This window comes from Ooceraea biroi, chromosome 9 (genome assembly GCF_003672135.1).
Source record: "Ooceraea biroi isolate clonal line C1 chromosome 9, Obir_v5.4, whole genome shotgun sequence".
Taxonomy (NCBI): domain Eukaryota; kingdom Metazoa; phylum Arthropoda; class Insecta; order Hymenoptera; family Formicidae; genus Ooceraea; species Ooceraea biroi.
In genome coordinates this window covers 8070573-8083385 of record NC_039514.1, presented here as the reverse complement: position 1 = coordinate 8083385, position 12813 = coordinate 8070573, and the positions used below count along the sequence as shown (strand labels likewise).

General features: G+C 43.6%; 1 protein-coding gene across 1 annotated transcript in view; it reads right to left on the bottom strand.

The window, feature by feature from the left end:
• Positions 1-11882, bottom strand: part of LOC105278910 (discoidin domain-containing receptor 2) — a 178399-nt gene extending 166517 nt beyond the window's left edge. The window contains exon 1 of the mRNA XM_011338353.3: positions 10649-11882. The gene's annotated coding sequence lies outside the window, so the exon portion shown is untranslated. The remainder of the gene's footprint in view (positions 1-10648) is intronic.
• Between the last annotated feature and the right edge of the window lie 931 nt (positions 11883-12813).

The window sequence follows — 12813 nt, the reverse complement described above, 5'->3', positions numbered from 1 at the left end:
TTATAGCTTCGTAGAGCAGAACTCCTCCCCCCGAGAGCCAACTATTAGTAAGAATTTAATTATAATTAGCGGGAGATATAACGCAATATCGGCGGGTTTATTGATCCACGGCGTAAACATCCGCGGATAATCGCGACGAAGATCGACGAACGTCGTTGCGATGCAAACAACGAGATGTAGACGCACCGTAATATCAGCCGCGATGATTTGTCCCATGAAAGATTTGGTGTGCATTCATTTGGCACATTTGGCACGTCAGCGCGAGCAGGGCCACGATTAGCAACACTACCGTAATGTATATAATTGTTGCGCAAAACAATCGACAACGTTGATGATGAAAGAACGAAAGAAAGAAAGAAGAATGTTTATTACATTTATTTTGAGATGATACGTAAGTACGTCGACAGGAAGTGGTTTTCGTCAGGCAGAACTCGACAGAAACTTGTAGAAAATCACAGTATGAGGTAAATATGAGAGAGAGAGAGAGAGAGAGAGAATGTGCCTCGTGCTCTGTCACAAGGGGAGTAATAAAGAGCGAAGAAAGAAATGTACGAGAGGATCATGAGGGAAGTCGCAGGAGGGCAGGAGGAGTGTCAAACGAATACGGAGCATTCGAATGGCTCAGCCATTTAAATCACGATTTTTCCGACTGCACCGTCACTCGCAGAACCCGCCGATATACTGGTCGAACAAGATCACTTTCACGAATCGGACAGCCGTGCTTCGAGTGACAATTAAGGCTGCTATCGGACTAAGCGATCGATTCACCTTTTCGTCTCATCGCGAATGATCGTTACTCTTTCTTTTATACTTGGTACATCAGGGAATTACGAAGCCGTCAGGAACAAAATAAGCTCCCTACATATCTGTATTACGAGAGAGAGAAAAATACGGAGGAGAAATAAAGCGACAGATTACGAGAAAGGTTGAGCCACTTCACTTAAGCCGGTATTAAGCGCATAAATAACACAATAAGGCGAGACACACGGCAAGAAAAATAAATTGAGAGGAAAGGGTGAAAGACGGGAAAGGAGAACGCACTGCCCGCCCTTCACAGTTAATGTACCATAACTGCGCAACGCGCGTTACCACATGGTAATGGATTAAATGACTTTAAAGGGAGATTCTGACGTTGTTTAAACCGTACGAGAGAGGAAATGGCTTCTATTTTAGAATAGCAAACGCACTCGGCAATTAGTGAAATTAAATTGGTTCGCGCAATATGATTGTCGGAAAATGAATAAGTCGGCAAGTAAATAACTGTAGAAAACTGATATTTTCCTATATATATATACTTTATCGACTTGCACACCCATCTCCTTGGGCTATAGCAAGAGTATAAGCTAATTTGACCGTGGCAATTTGGTGCATTCTGATCCGTCTCGAGAAACGCAAAAACAACCGAACGCATTCGTGCTCATTCAATAGTCATATCCGAGTAAAATTTGCAAAATTATCGATTACACGTAGAATACGCGAGCGATCCGTTTGAATCGACATACAAATACGAATACTATTCTCTGCATTCGACGTGTTTTATCGTGGTCCATAATAGAGCCTTCTTGACGTGGAAAGGTTCGTTAACATTTGAAATATCGGCAGCATCCCTCGCGTGCTGTATTATTCACTTGCGTCCCAACCCGGCCGTTGCCCCGGGCTATTGCTACGAGCATCGTATTGGGCCGTTTAGCTCGGGTAACCGCGAATCGATATCCACTTTAATAGACGACCCAGTCTTTGGAGGAAAAACTCAATGATTCGATGAATCCTGTTTGAATGAAAAACTATCAAATCGCGTGCCGCGTCGCGCAGAGAACGCGCAATCGTTCTAGCGAGATTCAGAAATAAATATCTCGCAGTTCATAAACACGAAGTATGACTTTATCATGAGGACTCTCCGAGATTAATCAATCATTGATTATTTGATATGTTATAATCAAATAATGCAAAAGCTCCATGCGATGCATCCGTACAAAGATAGATAGTACAATTTGATTATAATGATTGTGAATTTATTTCCGTGTTTTTCTCCATCATCTTATTTATAATCATTACTTCATTTAATGATGAGGAAGATGTTCCAAGAATATAAGATGCATTGCACGTTTCGCGAAGCGTTGTTTTCCCTTTTGTTTGCTTTCTTTATGGATCGCTATTGAGATGACTATTTGCGACAATTTGGTGACTTTGATTTCGATTGAGAAAGAAACGACGAAACTTTCATTGTATCGCCTTTATTGATTCGACACACGTGGGGTTTCCTCATCAGCGCAAATTTACTTCGTTGGATCTTTATCCTGGTCCTGGTTACTGTTCAACCAAAATTCTCGCGCGTGCGAGCAAGCGTGTAAGCTCTACGGCCAGGAAGCTTTGTTAAGAAAAATGGCATATCGTAGGATACGAATTTATGTTATGGCAACGGAGAAACAATTTAACAATTTAATATCATTGAGAAAGGTCAGGGATATAAGATGCATGCTTTATGCATCAATAAATCGTATTTCGGTTAGATCCTTCGGCTTAATTTAAGAAGAGTTGATTCCCCTACATACTACATCATCCTTCTTACCCTCGTGTGACCATTGCGATTTTCCAGAGAATAAGACCCACGAAAATTTCACATGGACGAGCTAGCCATTTATCTGCACCGCCACGAGGAAGAGACGAAACGTTTCGAGGTGAAACCTTGGGGCAACGTTTTTCGCGCTATCATTCATGCCGTTGAATCGTGAACGCTCAGCGCTATCCATGCAGAATCTTTATTCGCTCTGCGATGCGATTTATGCACAAAACGATAGTAGAAAGACCGAGATCGAATGGGATGCTGCCGTTACTGATCGGATGCAGCCGCAGAAATTCATTATATCATAACTATACGTTGTTTATCGGGCGATACGCACGTGACACGTCATGTGTGAGGTAATCAATCATGACGTGTTACCACCAACGTAGAGAATTAACGATTTATGTGATATGACAATAAAGACTATTCGATTTATTATTATATACGAATTTACGAATCTGAAATATAATTATCTCTCTCTCTCTCTCTCTCTCCCCTTAAGCACACATTTCTCATTCTATATTCTTAACAAACGTGATCGACATTCTTCTCTTGCGGCTCTCTGCTTCCTTCGCCCAATAATCCTTTAAAATATTACATTTTATGACAGCATAATAGCGGCGAATTTATCGTGAATGTATCTCGAACGAGAGACCTCTATTTCTCCCGCGTATCCCGCTGTGAAAGAGAAGCGCGGCATCTCGGCGAAACATGTTCGCGCTATCATTTATAGCGCCAACGCGCGCTTACGCTGTGCCGCTATCAGTTCGCGTAAAATATTTGCGCATCTCTGGGTACGTCAAAAAATGGAAAGGAAGAAAGAGGAAAAAAACAAGAAACAAAGAAAGAGAAGAGCGGAACGCAAAACGCGCCGAGGGAGAGAGCTGCAAAAGGCATGGGGAAATGTCTCGCCTAGGGATAGCTGCACGAGCCTGCTCCACTTTCCACACACTGATATGGCATGTCCACCGTGTAAAATAAAACGCTTCCACCGTGCACTTTGCCGCGACCAAAACTCTCAAGCGGTCCACGATATTTTTTTTACTCTCGTTTCGTTTCCGTACCAAATTGGCCGCGACCGCCGCGTTTATATCGCGTTTAATATCGGCCTGCACGATGTGACGTTCAAACACGATAAAGCTTCAAGCGTGACGTAGACGCAATTTTTCGTTGCATCTACTGCATATACTGCAATGTGCGGGTAAGCGTAAAAAGAAAATGAAAGAAATTAGTGGAATATGAGGAGGAAGATCAGCAGTGCAGCAGTGGGACTGATAATCTCGTTCCACCTATCAGGGACAAACAGTTTTTACGGTCGTGCAATTCGCACGGACACGTACGCTACATGTACGCCTTGTGCTTTGCTACCGCAAATCTTGCGGTATCCTACGGTATGCTACACGGTTTTCTACGATGAAAATCTTCTCACGTGCCAAATCAAGGAACAGAGTGCAGCGTGATACGAAAGTTGGACAAGTTTCGATCTAACCGACTAATTTCTACGGATCGAAATCTCAGCTGAAAGTTTCGACTGTACGGTACTTTTACAGCTATGATTGTCAGTTCAGCTTAGCTAGTTTACTGACTTCATCTCCCGTGAAACGGGAGTACATCTATCCGCTAACTAGTTTCCAACATAAACAATAAGAGATCGTTGGCACGAATTTCCTGCTAAATTGCCGTGCGCCCAAATCGTTATCGCTGCACGAATATATTTTATTCGTAATTGATCTTCCCCGAGAATGCTCGATGCGACGACCGTACAGTAAAACGTGTACGGCAGATTTGAGACGACCGTTTCACGCGCGCGCGTTCATCGGTTGACGTTCGTTAAATTGTAACAATAAAGCGTGTAAATGTTAAACGTTAAATGGCCGCATTCCTGAAATGTGCGCGGTGTCGGGCATACGTGGAAGCAAAAGAGAAAATCCCGCTTATCCTGCTCGAGAGCGATCCCGCTTGCACGTGACAAGGAGGCTCCCGTTGGTCGCGTTGCGGTCACAATTTCCAAACTCGCGCGAGTCCCTTATTTAGGAGGAAGTGCTGTCCCTTCCCACGGGGGCATCAATTTCTCGAGCACGCGCGATATACCGCAACGTTTACGCGGAAATTCCATGCGGTGCTCTCCAGTGCAGCTAACTTGTCCCCAGGAGCCTGTAAGACGTATCTCAATTCTTGCGACACCCCCGACGTTTTCCCCTCCGTCCCTTATTCTCCGATATCTACTTTATTACAAGGTGTCGATAAATGTTGTAGATGGCCGTATCGATTATTTTATTGCTGCTGATTAAACGCGCAACCTCGCGAACAATATTAGCCAGTTATTCACCAGGTAATACCAGGCCATGTCATACCCAGATTTTGCTGTTTTGCTTAAATGGTTCGATTAAATGCTCGCTCGCAATAGTTTTTTTGCACATTGAGCATAAATAATTTCCTTCGAGATTAAATACACTATTTAATACCGTCAGGTGTATACGCGACATTTGCAGGCTGAGGAAAACATTAACGTGTCGCCCCAGTGCAATCCAACGAATTTCGAATTACATGGTTTTTTTCCGTATCAAGTAAATCTGTGTTATTTGATCAAATTGACATTAACAATTAAGATTTGATGAATTTTATCGTTGTAACGTACGGTTCTGTTTCTCGGAAGTGCAACCTTTCTTTTGCAACCTACGTGTAAAACACCTTCTTACTCTACACACACACACACACACACACACACACACACACACACTCTCTCTTTCTTTAAATCTTCTTCTTTATTAAAGTACATAAATAATTTTTGAAGAAGAGAGAGAAAACGGGATTACCCCCCCCCTCCACTCTCCCCAAGATTGCGAGGATAAATAGATGAAAAAGAATCAGTGACTTCGTTCGCATAACTTTGTCGAGTATAATCTCGAAATGTAGAATCGCGCGTCATTCATCGCGTAGAATCTCGTCGCGTAAACTCCGCGACGAGATTTGCTGTCAAACTTGTTTTATAAAGCTTACATCGACGTTGCCAATTTTCCCTCTAAGAAAAGATTTCCCTTTTGCACGAAGCTTCTCTTCGCCTGCTGGTGCTTTTGACCAACGGCAAAGATATTGACGTGGTTTCTAGCTGGTTACAACGGGACTCACACACACACCTACATATATCTTGGGGGTTACACCACATGCCCTCGGGCGCTATTGCAGGAATATTTAAAAGGCACGGTTAAAGTATGCGCGTCCTTGGTCAGGGGTTAAACACAGGGGCTGTTGCGCGTCGTCGTCGTCGTCGTCGATCCCATCGCCGTCGTCGTCGTCGTTCCGCATACGGATTTTCAATAACGCCTGTCTGTATCCTCGTCGGTATCAGAAAGAAAAGCATGCGAAACGCGTCCTTGTAGAAGGAAACCCGTCGGTACAATCGAGTACGCATATGCGCCTATTCTATCTCGATCTCCGGAATTTTCTCATTTTACGCTGTTCGATATTAAATATCGTGAGGTAAATAATCTGGCTGTAGTGCGCCGTGACGTATTCTCGTAATCTTTCATACAAGTGCCCAACTTTCCTCTTTATCGTTACACGCCATCCTCGTAATGGGAGGCCGACCTAATGAGATCTGGCAGGAACGAGATACGAAAAACCGGGGGTATTCTTATCGATCTCGCAATGGCCGTGCAATGTGCGAATGCTCTGACGTAAATTCAGTGAACGAAATTCGAAATTCCAGTCAGTATAGTTCTGGCAAAGTAATCGTCATTCGACATATACGTGTATGTCCATCGGACTTGTATCTTTCTACGCACTCGTGCTTCGTCCGAATGGCGTAACATGATGCAGGTAGATATCACGCGAAGCGAATCGGCAAGGCAGCTGTAAACGTGTCCATCTACCTGCAATAGTTGCACGCTATGTCGCGTCAACCGCGACAAAAGTCTTTCCCTTTGCACCCCACATGAGCAAATACTGAGCGGATTCGCGATGCAGCGAGCGCAATTTAGAATCTCGCGAAACGGCGAGCGGGAAGAAATTCTCTGGCGGCTGCATCGGCCTAATAAAAACGTCGCGCGAAAATGCCACTGCGTTGGCGGTCGTCCTATGCAAATCGGGTCGGCGCTCGGCGGGGTGATGGTGTCGGGGCAACGGTACGTCACGAGAAATTTTCGCGATATTGGTATTCGCTCTAGAGTTTAACATTGAAAATATGAAATTGTTTCGCCAGCGGATGGCTGGCGGATGACTGTGCGCTTACGATGAAATTTCAAAGCGGAAAATGTACGGGCGAGCGCGCGGCGCAATTAAGCATGGCTACGCGGCGAATAAATTCACATTGGGAGCGGAAAACGCGAGAAAGGAATTCACAACTTTGCATTCCATCCTTCTGATGTCGGAATGCTATCAATTTTCCATAAATACAACGGGTTTGTATTTTATGCCGTTCTTTGCTGAAGAACGTTTGCTGAAACATTTGCCGATGGTGCAAAGATACGAGAGAGGGAAAGAGAGAGAGAAACCTTCATTCGAGCGGTGTCATTCGAACGATCGGATACAATCGCTAAACACTCGAGAGTAATGACCATTAAACGCCCATTAATTGGTCAAGTTTACACGCGGTTTTCTCACGATTAATCCATATAAACGTGGCAGTGACCGACTGACTCGCTGGGAATCCGCGTGACAATGCCATCGACGTGGCTGTCCGAATTCCACCGTGCCGGTTCGAAATTACATGTATCAGTGGAAGAAGAAGTAAAAACGTGTATGCGCGTATATGCGGGGAGAATGCGGTTTATAACATCTTCTTATCTAGAATTTTTCAATCTCGCACAAGCACTTGCGCGCGCGCGCGCGCGAAATACGGCTCACGATAACGGAAAATGAATGCCTCGGCGCGCATAAGTGTATTCCCGTGTAGCAAAGACGGGGGTGTTAGTCACTCGACCTCACGTGACTACGAGCTTACATGTCGGTGGCAAACCAACACCACGCGCGGCAAACGTTCTATCTTTCAATCTTTCAATTTCTCATACTTTCGTTCTATGCGCGAGAATCGAATCACGGTTACCGATCGCTCGGTATCGTGCTCGGCACGTACGAAGAAATCGAAGCCAGGCTCGATAACGTTGCTTCACGTTTGCAGTTACTCGTACAAAAAAAAAACGACGAAAGAATATTCTTCACCGAAACAGACGCGAAATGCAAACCCGCGCACGTAGCGCAAAACTCTGAAAATAATGACACGGTACGTTTAATACACGCTAAGTCTAATCTCGTTAGCACAACAATTTTCAGAATATTTAGGACACGGCAACGCGCTCGCCCTTTGTATAATTGTCCTATAATTCCTGTCTTGAGACACCACATTTTTACAGGGAAGGGAACGCGCGTGCCTCTACTCTTCCATTATCTCACCGTCTTCAGTTAACTCGCGGAAAACCGCAATTTTGGATTCCGCCGTGTATAATTCGCGTGCACGCGCACCAAGTCCGTCGCATATAAAAGCGTAATTACTGTAATATTCAGTAAATATGCGTGCAATCCAAACAAGAGAATTCTCGGTAAGCTGATCATCGATTTACTCGTATATTACGTAAATTGCAACATTGCTTGTAGAAATTAATTAACGTAGTTCAACATAGGTAAGTTGTGCAAATGAAATTTAATAATGCATCATACGTAACATGCACGCCTATTGGAAGTAATTCCAGTTCGTTGGTGCTAATGTAACTAATTTTGAAGCACTCGTGAACATATTATAAAATGTGGTAATTATGCCGAGCACGAAATGAAACTCGATTGCAGATGAGTCGAGACTGGGAGAGGTTTCTCCCTTAAATCTGGCGCATGTTTCTTTTTTTTCGGGTAATGGCGAAAGTCTCCTTTCGTCGCCAAAGTAAACTACTGTCGACTACTGCTAATTGCGGGATCACGTGCCTCGAGGTCGCGGTGTGTGCATTCACGATAAGATTGTACTCGCATGATCTTAACGAGACCTCCAGACGAACAAGCGCGATATAATCGCGCGTTTCACTCGAAACAATGAAGAAAATAGGAAAAAAGAAAAGAAAAAGATTATAATGCGAATGATAAAAATTCCCTGGACTTCATAATTGCATCGCATCTGTTTAAACGAATAAAAAAGGGGACGATATTCCTTTTTTACATGGTTCTCTGATCTCTCATATTTTTAATAATCATGCAAATGAAACCGAAACAACCTCGCGGTAAAAAGATCGCAGTGAACCTTTACTCTTTTCTTTTCGGGCTCTTTCTTCTCGCCGCTTGATAGCTTGTTTTAATCCTCTTCGCCCCTTTCCACCTTCCATACCCCCCCTCCGCATTCTGGCGGGTATAGTAATGACGGACATTAACCAATTAGCGCCAGAGCGCGCTACCCTCCTCATCTTTCTCCGTCGTGGCTCAGGCTATTCTCAAACGGCCCGTGGAAGAAGGTTTCGGTCGATTATTTTCGGCATCATTGGCCAACAAAATAAACTTCGGATCCTTATAGGTTCAGCGAACCTTTTAACGAATGTTATTTATTTTACTTACATTGGTATTTTTATGACAATATTTTCATAGTGAAACATAGATACATAGTCAAGAGATGAGAGAAGAGTTATTCAATGAAATAAAAAATTTATAGCAAAATTTGTACTTTTGTGTCCGCCTTCTTTTTATCTCAAAAACAGGAAATATTGATTAGACTGCGATAAAGGGAACGACGAGAAGATCGTAAAAGGGTCAATGATGAATATTTCAAACACAACGTATGTCCCGAAGCTTTGTGTGATCTGATGAGATTGTGTGAGACCGTTGGTCAAATTACATGCAAATTAACTGCCAAGGAACGGAAGGGCATACCTAACGATTAAAAGCGTAAATGTGATAACTAAAAATGTATTTACTTGCTCAAAGCATCGTGCGACGCTTCTATCTTCGCTTCATAACAGATGTTTAAATATTCATGTACGTCTACGAGTATATCACGTGGCGACCTATATATCCTGTGTGTATGTGTGTGTATGTACATAATTGAATATTTATAAAATGTTCAAGACAAAAGATACAGAACCTATATTTCTGTATTCCACAATATTTTATGCTCTCTAAATCCATCGAAAAATTATATTTCGTATAAATATAATAGCAAAACACGAAGCGCCGTATTTCATAACGCGCGTTATTGTACAGTAGATACGCGATGCGTTGGTCTCACAAAACGCCATAAGTTTTAGTGTTACAAACGATATAAAATAATATTGAAAATATGAAAAAGTGCAGAATATCACTATCATGAGATATTATGAGAAATGGAAATAACAACGTTTGCGCACGTGTTTTATATGACGAATAGGTGCGCAATGATTTTCTAGCATACACCCATCTAATTTTAATCATCTGCTAAATTTTAAATTAAAGTATCCATTCTATCATGAGATGATGAGATCATGAATATCATGATGGCCAGTACGTGTATTGCGCGTATACGTCGACGATATTCTTTTTCTTTTTTTATGTAAGTTATAACGTACAAGATTCAATTTACCTTAAAATCTTGATTAATAATACAAAACGATTCTCTAGAATATTGAACGATATATATGCATGTGTGCACGCGCACATGCGCGAACAATGGTTTAATTAAAATGGCCTTATAATGATAATTCGGGTCGTCTCATTCGCCGTGGTGTGGTATCGTGTGTTATTTATATATATATATATATATATATATATATATAATCTATATATATATAAGCCAAATACCACTCACTGACTTATCAACGTGCAGCCCGAACCACTGCATCTATCGACTTGAAATTTTAAGGGTATATTCCTACTATTACGTAGGTGCTCACTAAGGGTGGGTTTTCCGAAATTCCACCCCTAACGGGTGAGAAGGGGTAAAATGTGTTTTTATTTAATTCTACACATAATATCGCGGGCGAAGCCCGCGTGACGGGGGATGCTAGTCATATATATAGCGTGGTAACGTGCGTACGGTGTGCATTTCAGAGCGTTTCTATCGTGAGGAAGCCACTGACCAATAATGTCCGCGCCGTTTGAAAAGGTTGTACAAGTAACACTTATTCTTATACTACTCACTCGAGACTCAGCTAATGTGCAAAGTTACGCTCCATCCCCGACGGGCACGGGTTTATGTTCGTCAACGGGAGCGCGCGCGCGCGCGCGCACACACATACACATGCACTGACACACGCGATAACCCTTGGGAATGACGGGAGGGGGAAGGGTGAAGGAAGGAGAACAAGGGGTGGCCGAGGACCAGGTGCCGAGTTCGGCACCGGTGCACAACGGGAACGTAACGTTAGACTAGATCATGTCAACCTCGAGGAAGATCTACCCTCTTCCGTCGTGCGCGCCGAGGAGGATTGGCTTCGTGCACGTCGAAAGGATGTCGCGCGCGCGCAAATTACGGGGTGCCTCTGCCCCGTGCAGGTCGCTGCCCGGGGAGCAACTCCGCCCGACGCGAGTCTCTCTCTCTCTCTATATATGTATATGTATATATGTATATATATATATATATATCCTTTTCACCTGTCAATCGATGCACACTCGATCACCAATGATCGTCGACGCTGTGAATAATGTGTACGGATTCCGCGTGCGCGATAGTCTTTGAAAGGAAATACGCGCGCTAGAGTTTGATTCGCGGGGGGTCAGGTGACCGTTCTCGTCGCCGCGATATTTCTTCCGATGGAAAATGATCCGATACGCTACGTTATCGTATTTTTCATTCGCCCGAGCGTGCCATCACGCGTGCCGTTATACAGAGGATATCGAGCGAGGAGCGACGACGTCGATGACGGTTTCAGCACGTTCCTCGAACGACCGAACGGTGATGATCTCGCGTGACGCAATTGAAGTCGGTGCCCGATTACACGTGGATCTTGTTGCACGATCGTTCGATCTGCCAAGGAATAATTAATTAATAATTGAACGATTGGCAGCGATATTCCGGTATCGCGCTTAGATTTTCCGAGCGGAGAGCGAGCGGCCAACACACTGTCGCGAGAGGGTGATGACGGGGACAACAACGATTTAAAATCGAGGCGACTGAAACATGCGGGGTAGTTTAAAGTGTCGTCTGTTGCGTGCCAGTGCACTTTCGAGTTCTCATAGATGTCTCATGTCTGTCAACATCCATATGCACGAAGCACAATGCTCCAAGACAACGCACAACGTGGTAAGTCTCGCGTGACAAGCTGGAGTATGCGCGCATGCACACAGCGGAGGAGCCGCGGTCTCGTGAGAGAGGGTGGCGCGCGACCCTGGCTGATGCGCGGTTCGAATACGACTGAGCGAGCCGACTCCCCGGCTCGGCAAGCCGAAAGGCACGAGCCGTGTTAACCGACTGGCGACGACGGACCGACCAACCTGCGCTGTCCTCCGCGCCGGCTGCTGGATACTCAATAATTGACCACATGTTTGCACTTTTGCGTGCGTATACGTGAACTGAAATTGTGCCTACAAATAAATAGATCGAAAAATATTTTTTATTTCAATATGACGTAACCATATGTAATATCGTTTTACGAAGGAATATAACTCCCTCCACTGTAAATAATGTCCCGTTTTATTTTCCTCTCTCGTCACATACGATGAAACGACCGCGACTCCGTAAGATCCGAAATTACATGTCACACACTCCGATGGCTCACAAATAATGACACGTAATGAAACTTACGTTCCATGTAGTTCCCCTGTGGCAACACACAAAATCCGCGAGAGATGTGCAATCTATGAAATCTGTTCTGAGATGCCTTGAAACGCGGCTGAACAATCCAATAAAGGATTTTTATCATAGATGAATGACAATATAACGTTCTTATATATACGATATAGACATGGGCGCTCGGAGGGGGGAGGGCAAGGAGGGGCAGTTGCCTTCCCCTGGAATTGAAAAATTGCAACGTTAAAATTCTAAATCATAAGCAAAAAAACGAAAAGAACAGAAAACAACAAATAAATAATACACATAAATTATATATCTGATAAGAAATTAAAATCTTCCTTGTTTTTTACTTGAGTTTCTTATGTTTAGAGGGACCTTAAGGTTTTGCCCTCCCTTGAATTTTTCTGCGGGCACCCATGGATATAGATAATAGGCTTTCAAGATTTTAGAAAAATAGCGATATCACGATACGAACTCCGGACTAGACGCTCATGTATGTGTATGTTTGAGAAAAATCGCGCAAAATGTGAAATACGTCGTGATGAGATTGCATAAGAAGAATATAATGTACCTA